The sequence below is a fragment of the Amblyomma maculatum genome, chromosome 10 (assembly GCF_055883805.1).
Source record: "Amblyomma maculatum isolate TAMU_Amacu chromosome 10, ASM5588380v1, whole genome shotgun sequence".
In the NCBI taxonomy this organism is placed as follows: domain Eukaryota; kingdom Metazoa; phylum Arthropoda; class Arachnida; order Ixodida; family Ixodidae; genus Amblyomma; species Amblyomma maculatum.
Genome location: NC_139353.1, coordinates 144,233,564 through 144,246,305, shown reverse-complemented (window position 1 = coordinate 144,246,305; position 12,742 = coordinate 144,233,564).

The window sequence follows — 12,742 nt, the reverse complement described above, 5'->3', positions numbered from 1 at the left end:
CGTGACTGCCTCTTGAGCCTTCTGAATAGCGTAGTTTTGTCTCGTATTGACTATGGCTCAATGGTTTACGGGTCAGCATCACCTTCTGCCCTAAAAATGCTCGATCCAGTGCACCACCTTGGCCTTCGCCTTGCCACGGGTGCTTTTCGAACTAGCCCAATTGCTAGCCTCTATGTTGAGGCTAACCGATGGTCATTACAGCGAAGAAGACAATTTACTGCTGTAAGATATGCTACCAAAATATTGTCTCAACTGGACCATCCTTGTTGCCGGCTCCTGCTTGACACAGCTAACACAGAACTTTTCACAAGAAAACCGTCACTAACACCACCATACCCAATAAGACTAGCCACTCATATTGAATATCTGGACATCCCGGTTGGCAGCCTCCATACAACTTCCATAAAAGACTTCATCGCTCCGTGGGAAATGCACGCTGTTAATTGCGACCTAACATTCCTTCAAGTCGGGAAACATGCCCTTCCTATAGCCATACAACAGCACTTCATGTCTCTGCAGGCAAAATACATTTGTAATGAGTACCCCGCAGGGGGCACCTGTTAAAGCAGGTGTTTGTGTGTTTTGTGCGACACCACGGACCCCGAGCACCCACGCTTAGCCGTGCGTGGCATCGTCGTGTCTGGGGAAAAGGGGATCCTGGTGGTTGAGCCGATGCCGAGTGTTTGGACCTTTAAGGCCCCTCGGCGGAGGCAACACACCACTTTGGCCCACGCTTCCCATAGACGGCACCTCCGGGCTGACCCACCCGGGGGAAATCGGCAGTCGCCTTTTCCTGTTCTCCCCTCCATCTTTCACTTTCCTATTTTCTTTCTTAGAACTGTCCTGTCCTCTCTTACCTTCTTCATTTCTTCCTACTTCCAGGCGGCGAGGGTTAACCTTGTGTGGCTAGCTACCCTGAGTTACGCCATATTGGGTTATAGTTGCGGTGTACAGCTGGCGTGGGCAGGAATAGACAATTTCTGTCCCGTCCCCTCGTTGGGCTCCATGGTGGGTGGCTGGCACTGCAGCCGAAAAATACACTTTTTATGGCATCTAAACACCTTAACCCCGATCGTCCTCCTTCTAAAAGGGGGCGCACCGAGACCACCATGTTCTTCTCAAAGAACATAAACAACTTTCCTCGTTTCCACGTGGTCCACAGTGACCACGAGGAAATCACTGCACGACTTGTGTCCCCATTTGTTGTTTCTCGAACGTTGACTGAGGCCATTGGCCAGGGCTATAAGATAAAGAAACTTGGAAACGGTGACCTGCTACTAGAATTAATATACAACCATCAGTATCAGAAGCTAAGTGCAGTCGAATCATTTGGAGAAATACCGGTACAGATTAGCCCGCACCGATCACTAAACACTGCCCGAGGAGTCATCTCTGATGATGACCTTAGGTACGTCAGTGAACAAGAACTTCTTGAAGGCCTGAAGGAACAAAATGTCACAGATGTTTACCGGATAAAGATCAGACGAGATAACAAAGAGATAGAAACAAAGCACATTGTACTCACCTTTGCTGCAAGCACTCTCCCAGAATCAGTCGAAGTAGGCTACACAAAGATAAAACTGAGGCCCTACATCCCTAACCCACGCCGCTGCTTCAAATGTCAGAAATATGGCCATGGCTCTCAGAGTTGCCGTGGCCAACTCACATGTGCAAAGTGTGCCTCGCACGAACACCCTACAGACAACTGCGAAGAACAGCTGCTTCTCTGCTCAAACTGTGAAGGTAACCACCCAGCTTATTCACGCTCATGCCCATACTGGAAAAAAGAAAAAGAAATAATTACACTGAAAGTCACCGAAAACATATCTTACGGAGAGGCACGAAAGCGGCTTTCTCTTCCTCAAAAGCCACAATACTCCGTTGTGACGCAGCAGGGCGCGGCATCACAGCGGTCATTGGCACCTGCCCAGGAAGCACACAGTTCTTCCAGGGCAGCGCCACCTGCGCCCTCGGTGGAGTCAGCTAGCGCTACTCCACCACCACCCGCAAAGCTGGCTGCGCGGACCCCCAGGTCAGCCGGCCCAAAGGCCTCGACCCATGAGTCGAGGCCTAAAACTGACAATCCTGTGCTTTCTGCACAGTCGTCCACCGCATCTGAAGATGCGATGGACACAACTTCTTCACCCCAGCTGCCTAGGCGGCAAAGCTCACTGGAGCGAAAAAGAAAGGGAAAAGTCCCAATAACAGGTCCCAAGGACCTACAAACCTAAATTTAAACTTGTCCCTTAAATAACTTTTAATTATGGCGCTCCTCATTTATTGGAACTGCCGAGGACTCTTTAAAAATTTAGATGATATATATGAAATTCTTGCGGACTATCAGCCAAACATACTTTGTCTGCAAGAAACCCATTTAAAACCAGCAGACTCAAATTTCCTTAAGCAATATAATGTATTCAGGAACGACAGGCAAGGCAGCTCTCACTCCTCTGGTGGCGTTGCCATTGTAACACAAAAATCAATCCCCTCTCGAAACATCTCACTCAACACAGACTTAGAGGCAGTGGCAATCAGAAGCTTAGTTTATGGCAAAATAACAACCGTATGTTCCCTGTATATTGCTCCAACTTATAAGCTAAGTAGCGAAAGTTTTGAAAAATTGATTGATCAACTTCCGGAACCTTGGTTGCTGGTCGGAGACTTTAATGCTCACCACCCATTATGGGGATGTACAAGAACGGACTCCCGAGGTGTTCTAATCGAAAAATTCTTATTGTCCTCGGGATCATGCTTACTAAACACGAAACAGCCAACTTACTACAATATAGCTTATAACTCTTACACATCCATAGACCTAGCCATTGGCTCCTCGATGTTCCTGGCAGCTACAGAGTGGACTGTCATTAACAATCTATACGGAAGTGACCATTTTCCGATCTTAATAAAATATACTGGGAACGGAAATGAAAATGTGTCGAATCCCAGAAAATTCAAAGAAAATGCAGCCAACTGGAAGATGTTCAGGGAACAGTCATCATTGGCCAGTTCATCAGTTACTGACTTAGGCGTTGATGAAACTCAACGCTTAATCACGCTGCACATCATAGAGGCAGCAGAAAAATACATTCCACAGACGTCAAGTAAGCCACGAAATAAACGAAGACCCTGGTGGAATGCAGAATGTAAGACTGCTCGTGAAACTCAAAACAGGGCATGGTCGAAACTACGCCGATACCCCACAGCCGAAAACCTAATAGCCTTTAAGCGTGCAAAGGCAAATGGCAGGCGTATTCGACGCATCTCCAAGCGAGAAAGCTGGTCATCATTCCTGTCTTCAGTGAACTCCTATTCTGACGCACACAAAGTTCACAACAGGATAAGAGCACTTAAAGGATATAGCACAGTCCCAACGCCCCTTGTCAGCACCAGTGGTGACTCTCTTGAACATCAAGCAGACACACTAGGGCAACACTTTGAATACATATTCAGCTCAGCACACTATACAGATTCCTTTTTGCGGCACAAGGCAAGAGAGGAGAGGAAGCACATACATGATAAAAGGCCATCCTCAGGAGGATACAATAGCCCATTCACCATGCAGGAGCTGAAGATTGCACTAGACACATGTGGTAACACAGCTCCAGGTCCTGACAGGATCACATATGGAATGCTCAGGCATCTGCATGTGAACACTGTTGAAACCCTACTCTACCTGTATAATAAAGTATGGGCCACAGGACGCTTTCCTAAAGCATGGAAGGAAGCGATCATCATCCCAATATTAAAACCAGGAAAAGAACCCACACTTGCTGCTAGTTATCGGCCTATCGCACTAACCAGCTGTCTTTGCAAGCTTTTTGAGAAAATGGTAAATCGTCGCCTTCTCCATTTCCTTGAATACAATGGTCTTCTTTATCAAAACCAAGCTGGTTTTAGAGCTGGGCGATCAACAGCTGATCAGCTCATTGCCTTTGAGTCTTATGCAAGGGATGCTTTTGCACATAAACAACATTGTTTATCTGTCTTTTTCGATCTTGAAAAAGCATATGATACCACTTGGCGCTATGGTATCATCCGCGACCTCTTCTCTCTTGGCATCACAGGAAACATGTTGAGCACAATTCGAAGTTACTTGTCTGAACGGACCTTCAAAGTTCGTGTTGGCAATGCGTATTCAAAGCAGTACATTCAAGAAAATGGTGTCCCTCAAGGTGGTGTTCTCAGTTGCACACTTTTTGTAGTCAAAATGAACTCTTTAAAAAGCGTGCTGCCAAAAACTATTTCTTGTTCTGTATATGTTGATGACGTCCAGATAAGCTTCAAATCTTGCAACTTGGCCATCTGTGAACGACAAATTCAGCTAGGTGTAAACAAATTGTACAGGTGGGCTGATGACAATGGGTTTAAATTTAACTCTGGAAAGAGTGTTTGTGTACTTTTCTCTAAGCAGCGTGGCATCAGGCCTGACCCCAACATTACACTGAATGGCCAGAGCCTTGCCTTTAAAAAAGAACATAAATTTCTTGGCGTAGTTGTTGACGAAAAACTTTCCTTCATTCCCCACATAAAACAGTTGCGACTGAAGTGTCTCAAAGCGATGAATTTGCTAAAAATTCTCTCTCACCGGTCATGGGGCACAGACCGCGACTGCCTTCTGAACCTTCTGAATAGTGTAGTTCTATCACGCATTGACTATTGCTCGATGGTTTATGGGTCAGCATCATCCTCTGCGCTAAAATTGCTCGATCCCGTGCACCACCTCGGCCTTCGCCTCGCTACAGGCGCTTTCCGAACTAGCCCAATTGCTAGCCTCTATGTCGAGGCGAACCGATGGTCACTGCAACGAAGGAGACAATTTACTTCTCTAACTTATGCTATGAAGGTACTATGCCAACTGGACCATCCATGTCGTCGGCTCCTGCTTGACAAAACTGGCACAGCACTTTTCTCAAAAAAACCATCTCTAACACCACCATATCCAATCAGAGTTGCCACGCACATTGAATACCTGAATGTTTCGGTTACCAGTCTTCATACAACTTCCATAAAAGACCTAATTGCTCCTTGGGAAATGCACGGTGTTAATTGCGACCTGTCGTTTCTTGAAGTGGGCAAACATGCATCCCCTATTGCCATACAGCAGCATTTCATGTCACTTCAGGAGAAGTACACTTGTGATGAATATTACACTGATGCTTCGAAGTCTGCTCAAGTCTCCTGTGCAGCACATGGACCACAGTTTTCACAGTCAAAAACCCTGAACAGAAATACTAGTATATTTACCGCTGAATGCAATGGTATCCTTTTAGCTGTGAGACACATTATAGAAAATAAAATACAGACGTCGATCATCTACACAGACTCCCTCAGTGTTTTAAAGTCCCTATCCTTTTGGAAATGGCAAAATAATAACCCAGTACTGAACTCTCTTTATAACACCCTTATGTTTGCCCATGAACAAGAAATTAAAATTACACTGTGTTGGGTGCCAGGCCACCGCTGTATACCTGGTAATGAGGCAGCTGATAGGCTAGCTGCTTCAGCTGCCCTTAGAAATGACACAGACATTGATAAGATAACTTATCATGACCTCAAACCACACATAAAAAACATGATTCGACAACAATGGCAAGAGGAATGGGACGCAGCATCAGAAAATAAACTACACACAATAAAGGCAAAAATAGGCAGGTACACCACAGAAAAACAACACAGATTTAAAGAAGTAGCCCTGTGCAGGCTGAGAATTGGCCACACATACATAACCCATACATATCTTTTAACCAACTCTCCTGCACCACACTGCTCGAGATGTGGTGATCGACTCACTGTCATACATGTTTTAATCATATGTGCACAACTGGAACCAGAAAGAAGACGTCATTTTCCCTCCTTGTTCACTCATCAAATACCTGCACACCCATCCATTTTTATTGGTGACAACCCAATGTTTCCTTTAAAACAGGTGCTTAAATTTTTATCACAAGTAGGCTTTTTACATGAAATTTTTTATCGACGTGGGTCTCAGCCCGCTCCTCCTTGAGAGGACGGATGAGATCTTTTAATACATCTACTTATACATTGCGCATCCATTATATATCACAAATGAATTTTAGGCCCTATACACCATTGTTTTTAGCGATATTACAGAGCGAATACATTTTTAGGCCCTATACACCAGTTTTTTATCCCTTCATGAAAAATCACAACTATTCCATCATATAAACTTGAGTGCACCATTAACCTTGAGTTTGGCGCTCTTTGGCCTGAGTCGCCCTTGCGCCATTAAAATCCATCATCATCATCATTTGTAATGAGTATTACACTGATTCTTCAAAGTCGACTCAAGTCTCATGTGCCGTACATGGACCACAATTTTCACTAACAAAAACACTGAACAGACATACAAGTATATTTACTGTAGAATCCCACGGATCCTGTTAGCTGTAGAAAACTATAGAAAACAAAATACAGTCATCGGTCATCTACACAGACTCTCTTAGTGTTTTAACCTCCCTAACCTCTTGGAAATGGCACAATAAGAACCCAGTCCTGAATACTCTATTTAACAACCTTATCACTGTGGCCCATAAATTACAACTTAAAATTACACTTTGCTGGGTGCCAGGCCACCGTAGCATACCAGGTAACGAGGCGGCTGATAGGCTTGCTGTGTCAGCTGCCTGTCGAAATACTACAGACATCGACAAAATAATATACCAGGACCTCAAGCCACACATTAAAAACAAAATTCGACAACACTGGCAAGAGGAATGGGACACAGCGACTCAAAAAATAAACTACACACTATAAAACCTATCATAGGCAGGTACACTACAGACAAAAGAGACAGATTCAAAGAAGTAGCCTTGTGCAGGCTGAGAATAGGTCACACACATACTACACACTCATACCTTTTAAAGAACTCTCCTGCACCAAGCTGCTCGAGATGTGGTGGTCATCTTACAATAATACATATTTTAATTGAATGTCCAACACTTGAAAAACAAAGGCGACATCATTTTCCCGAAATACACAAAAAACATATACCGAAACATCCGTGCATATTTCTCGGCGATGACCCAATGTTCTCACCCGAAAGAGTTCTTAAATATTTTTCAAAGGTAGGCTTTTTATGTCAAATTTTTTATCAACGTGGGCTTCAACCCGTCCCTCTTACTTAGATAACTAGCGTTTTAACATTTACATTTCTTCTTTTAATATTTTACTCAGACCACTATACATCTCGGAAAGTATACACCACAGTTTTTAGAGATCATACACTGCAAACGAACTTTTAGGCCCTATACACCATAGCTTTTAGCACATCATCATCATAATCGCCAAAGCTATCACATCAACCGGAGATGGCATTTCACCTTGTGTTTGGCGCTCTTTGGCCATAGATGCCCTTGCGCCAGAAAAAGTCAGTTCATCATCATCATCATGATGGATATGCCTATGGGGTCTGTGCAGGTGGGTTTTACAGCTAGGCTGACATTAGGGTGATAGATTTTGATAATTAAACAATTGGCTGAACAAATGAAATGCACTTTTTATTAAGGGACAATATTGTGAAGTTCACAATCATCAACTTCAAAGGTGAGCCCTGTTTGTAATTATTTTAATGGGAATTGTCGTTGAAATATTAAATGTCAAAATGTTCATTTGAAAACTCATTGCTGGCTGCCTGAAATTACATTATTATATAATGGCCTTTCACAAAATAAGGTTGCCAAAATCACCCTAGAATGTTACATTATAAAACACACAAACTGTTTGCATTTGGTGCATAAGAAGTGCGACAGACGGCATATTCCAAATGTGCGAAGCCAGAAAGACAACTCTGCAGGCTTTCATATGTGTATTTTCGAAGTAAAATATTTTAACCCTAGTAGCAGAAATTGTTGCTGAAACATTGAACCAATAACCAATATTACCTTTTTAGGTTGCACCAATGAGGCTAGCGTCTTCCTTTGGCAATGTCAAGACAACATACATAAAGAAACATTGCTGCAACATCATCCGCAACATTGTGTCCACGTTTAGCATATGTACAACAACATTGCAGCAAAGTTTAGTCCTCATTCATAAAACATTAAAGTCAAACGTTACTCACGTCACCACAACATTCAGGGGACATGCTTTTCTGGCGCACATGCAGTTCATACTAGACGAAGTTCCACGAAAGTATGCTGCACTAAAAGACCACACTAAAGGAGGGCATTTAGAAACATTGTGGGTGCTGTTTACTGTTCATTTTTAACGCAGTTCTTTTTACATAATGCAGCCTTTTCGAACGCATTGCAGGAAGCGGTAAAATGATAGCTAGTTTAATAAGTGGGGTTTAATGTCCAAATCACAAAGGTGCTTGGGCTGAAAGAGATCATAGTTGTGTTCTCTGGATAAATTCGACCACCTGAAGTTCTTTAATATGACATTGCGCAATACATAGGACATTGCATTTTCATCAGAATATGGCTCTCGTGGATAGGATTGAACCCACATTTTGTGACCAATACCAAGTGCTCTAACCACTGCTGCAGGGTGGTATGAAATGTATAAACTTTTGCTGGGAAGAAAGATATTTATTATGAACGAGTTTTCCTGTCAGTTATGAAATATAAAAAGCATGAATAATGCTTTTATGATCTCAACCACATATTAATACTAAGTTGGACAATGTGCAGCAAGGTGTAATTGTAGCAGAGAAAGGTTTGGTTTATGGGGTTTAACGTCCCAAAGCGAATCAGGCTATGAGAGACGCCGTAGTGAAGGGGTACAGAAATTTCGACCACCTGGGGTTTTCTAACATGCATTGACATCGCACAGCCCATGGGCGCATTGCTTTTCGCCTCCATCGAAAAGCGGACACCATAGCCAGGATTCGATCCCGCATCCTTAGGCGCAGTAGTCGAGCGCTCTAGCCACTGCACCACCCCGGCAAGGCTGTAGTAGAGATAGATTGAAATACAAACAAAAATATTTATTCGTCAAAAAAAAATGTTTGGCACTGAACAAATACAAAGACCAGAAAAATACCAACAAACCCTGCCGTTGGAAGTTGAAAACTAGTAAAGAACACAAGGAAAACAGCAAAACTAAAGCGCTCATTTACAGTTGCATGAGAAGTACTGGTAAAAAAAATGCAAACACCAAGTAATGTAAGGCAAAATTCAAGAAGATACTGACTGACAGAACCATTACAAAATACAGGTTAGGGTAAACGAACCATACACTGGAGTTGGTGAAATAAAGCTTGGGAGCGATTTGCCATGTTACAGACATGCCTAGTATACCTCCAGTTATATTACTACATTCACTAGGAAACAAAGCACAGCAAAATTTTTCAACACCGATAAACACGAACAATATAAGCAATGATCAATTCAAATAGAAAGCAATGAAATTACCAGAGCATGAAATTTTGATTGCATTACTACAGCGAGTTTGCTGGTGATGCACTGTAGGAAGCAAGGGTGCAGTGGAAGGGGCCAGTAGAGCCAGACAACTACATCATCACACCGTCCTCAGGTGGTGTTTGGGACCAATCGGAGTGATAGGGACCCTTTATTACCTGCCAGCCAGCACGCCACTTTCCTACACAAAGAGCTCTCCAACAGTTATCTTATTCCAGATGCATAAACAAATGCAGGCTTTCCTGCATGCACAAAGCACAGTGCAGCAAAGAAGCAATGGATGTTATATAATCATCATAGTATGAATAGGTAATAACAAATCTTGGTCGAAATGATGCTGATTCCCCTCACCAGTTAAATACTGCTGCTAGAGGCTAGAGGCACTGTCAAGCAGCAGATTTACTAAGAAAAATTCAGATTATTCTTTTATGAAAGAAAAAGGCTGGCTTGTTTACAAAACCGAGCAGACAGCAATGGACAGTATATTAATAGCACAGCGTGAAACTGTAAGGATAAACATTGACTGTGATGATAATGATTCACCAAAATCACCAAAATTCAATATTGCTGCTACGAACTGGCGGTAGTAATAACAAGTAGGTGCATTGAAAAAACTTATCAATGCTCTTTTGGGAAAAAGAAAGATACGATACAAGCTTGCTTAAAAGAAACGCAATAAAAATCATACAAACAGCATAGTATAAAGTTGTAATAATAAATATTGTAATGGTACCAGTTTACTACACCATTAAATATTCCTTCAAAAGACTAGAGGCAGTGACTAGCAGCACATTGAAAAAACTTTTCGAAAAAAAAAAGATATAGTATGATACAAGCTTGCTTAAAAGAAATGAGAGAAGCACACAAACAGCATAGTATAAAGTTGTAATAATAAATATTGTAATGATACCAGTTGACTACACTGGTTAAATATTCCTTCTAAAGACTAGAGGCAGCGACTAGCAGCACGTACACAAAAAAAAATTAAGATTATTCTATTATGAGAAATAGTGCCGTCAGGAACTAGAGATAGTGATAGCAAGTAGGTACACTGATAAAAAATCTAAATACACTTGAGAAAGAAAAATAGGAATACAAGCTTGCTTAAACAATGAATAGCATACATACAGCACAGCATGAAGTGTTAATAAATAAATGTTGCAATGATACCAGTTGACCACACCGGTTAAATACTGCTGCCAGGGACTAGAGGCAGTGGAAAGAACTCTTGTGATCACTGTTTCATGAATAAAAAAAGATGCAAGCTTGCTTCCAGAAAGCACAGTGAAGTAGAAACTATAAACAATACACAAGAAGTAATACTAAATCTTGTATGCAATAGTAGTTTCACTACACCAGTTATCGCTGCTAAATAATGGAGGTAGCAACGTTGCCGGCATAAACCTTGACTTTGACATACTGCTCTTCATTCTACTGGTTCCATGTCAGCTTCAGCTTGTACCAATCTGGTAATCTCCCTGAAACATAAAGGAAACAAGCTGCTTGTTGAAAGTAATGATGCCTTCTGTGGCACCAAGAATTAACATGTATACCTCATTTTAAGCTTTGACAGGTAACCAGAAAAAAGTGTAGCTTTATATTAAGCAGTTGAGGAGTGACCTATGCAATAATATATATAGTAGCCTATGAAATTCTTATAAACTTACTTTTATGACCATGCTGCAAAGTGTGGACTCGAATGTAAGAGCCCCCGCAGGGGGCATCTGTTAAAGCAGATGTTTGCGTGTACTGTGCGACACCACGGACCCCGAGCACCCACGCTTAGCCGTGCGTGACATCGTCGTGTCTGGGGAAAAGGGGATCCTGGTGGTTGAGCCAATGCCGAGTGTTTGGACCCTTAAGGCCCCTCGGTGGAGGCAACACACCACTTTGGCCCACGCTTCCCATAGACGGCACCTTCGGGCTGACCCACCCGGGGGAAATCGGCAGTCGCCTTTTCCTATCCTCCCCTCCATCTTTCACTTTCCTATCCTCTTTCTCAGAACTTTCCTGTCTTCTCCTCCCTTCTCGCTTTTTCCTTTTTCCTGGCGGCGAGGGTTAACCTTGTGTGGCTAACCACCCTGCGTTACGCCGTATTTGGTTATAGTCAGAGTGTACAGCTGACGTGGCCAGGACTCTTTGTACAAGCTCCTTTCCCGTCCCCTTGTTGGGCTCCATGGTGGGTGGCTGCCACTTTGGCCGAAAAATATCACATTTTATGGCTGCTTCTCTTTCTGTAACTGATCGCCCTCTCAAAAGAGGGCGGACCGATGTAACCCATGAATTTTTTCAAAAAAACAAAGAAGTTTTCCCAAAGTACTATGTGATACATAGTGAAGAAGAGCAAAAATCAGCAAGAATTATCTCCCCATTCATAGTTGAGAAATCACTGAGAAGTGCACTAGGTGCAGGTTACAAGGTGAAAAAACTGGCAAGTGGAGACCTACTGCTTGAATTGAAAGACTACATGCAATACTTGAAACTGTCCAACATTGAGTGTATCGGGGACATACCTGTCTCGATCACTGCTCATCGATCACTGAACACTGTCCGAGGTGTGATTTCAGAAAATGATTTCATACACTTGACAGAAAAAGAACTGTTAGAAGGACTTGCTGATCAGAACGTTGTAAATGTCCAGAGGATTAAGATAAGAAAAGAAAACAAAGAAGTCCCGACAAAGCACATTGTCCTTACATTTGCTTCCAGTGCTCTCCCTGACACCATTGAAGTAGGCTACCTGAAGATAAGTGTAAGACATTATATACCGAACCCTAGACGATGCTTTAACTGCCAGAAATTCGGCCACGGCTCACAGAGTTGTCGCGGTCGCCGAACTTGTGCGAAATGCGCTTCAAAAGAACACTCAACTGATGAATGCACCGAAACCACATTGCAGTGTGCTAACTGTGAAGGAGAACACCCTGCTTATTCAAGGTCTTGCCCCACGTGGAAAACTGAAAAAGAAGTAATCACTATCAAAACAAAAGAAAACTTGTCATATAAAGAAGCGCGACAAAAACTGGCCACTACTCCTGCTTTTCAGTTCACTGCAAAACCAAGTTATTCTGGTATGGCACAACAGCGCGGGGTGCCACACCAACATATAGCACCTGCCCAGGCCACACAGAGTGAGCCTCGGGCAGGGCTACCCGCGCCCCAGGTGGAAGTGGCTCATGCTGCTCCCCCACCTCCATCTCAAAAGAAGGCTATGCAGCCCTCCGGGTTGACAAACCTGAAGGTCTCTCCTCATGAGGCGAGGCCTAACACGAAAGAACACTTATCTGGGGCGCGCTCCTCCGCTGCCTCTGAAGACGAGGCAATGGACACGAGCCCCGGTAGGGCTGTGCCTTCGACGTCAG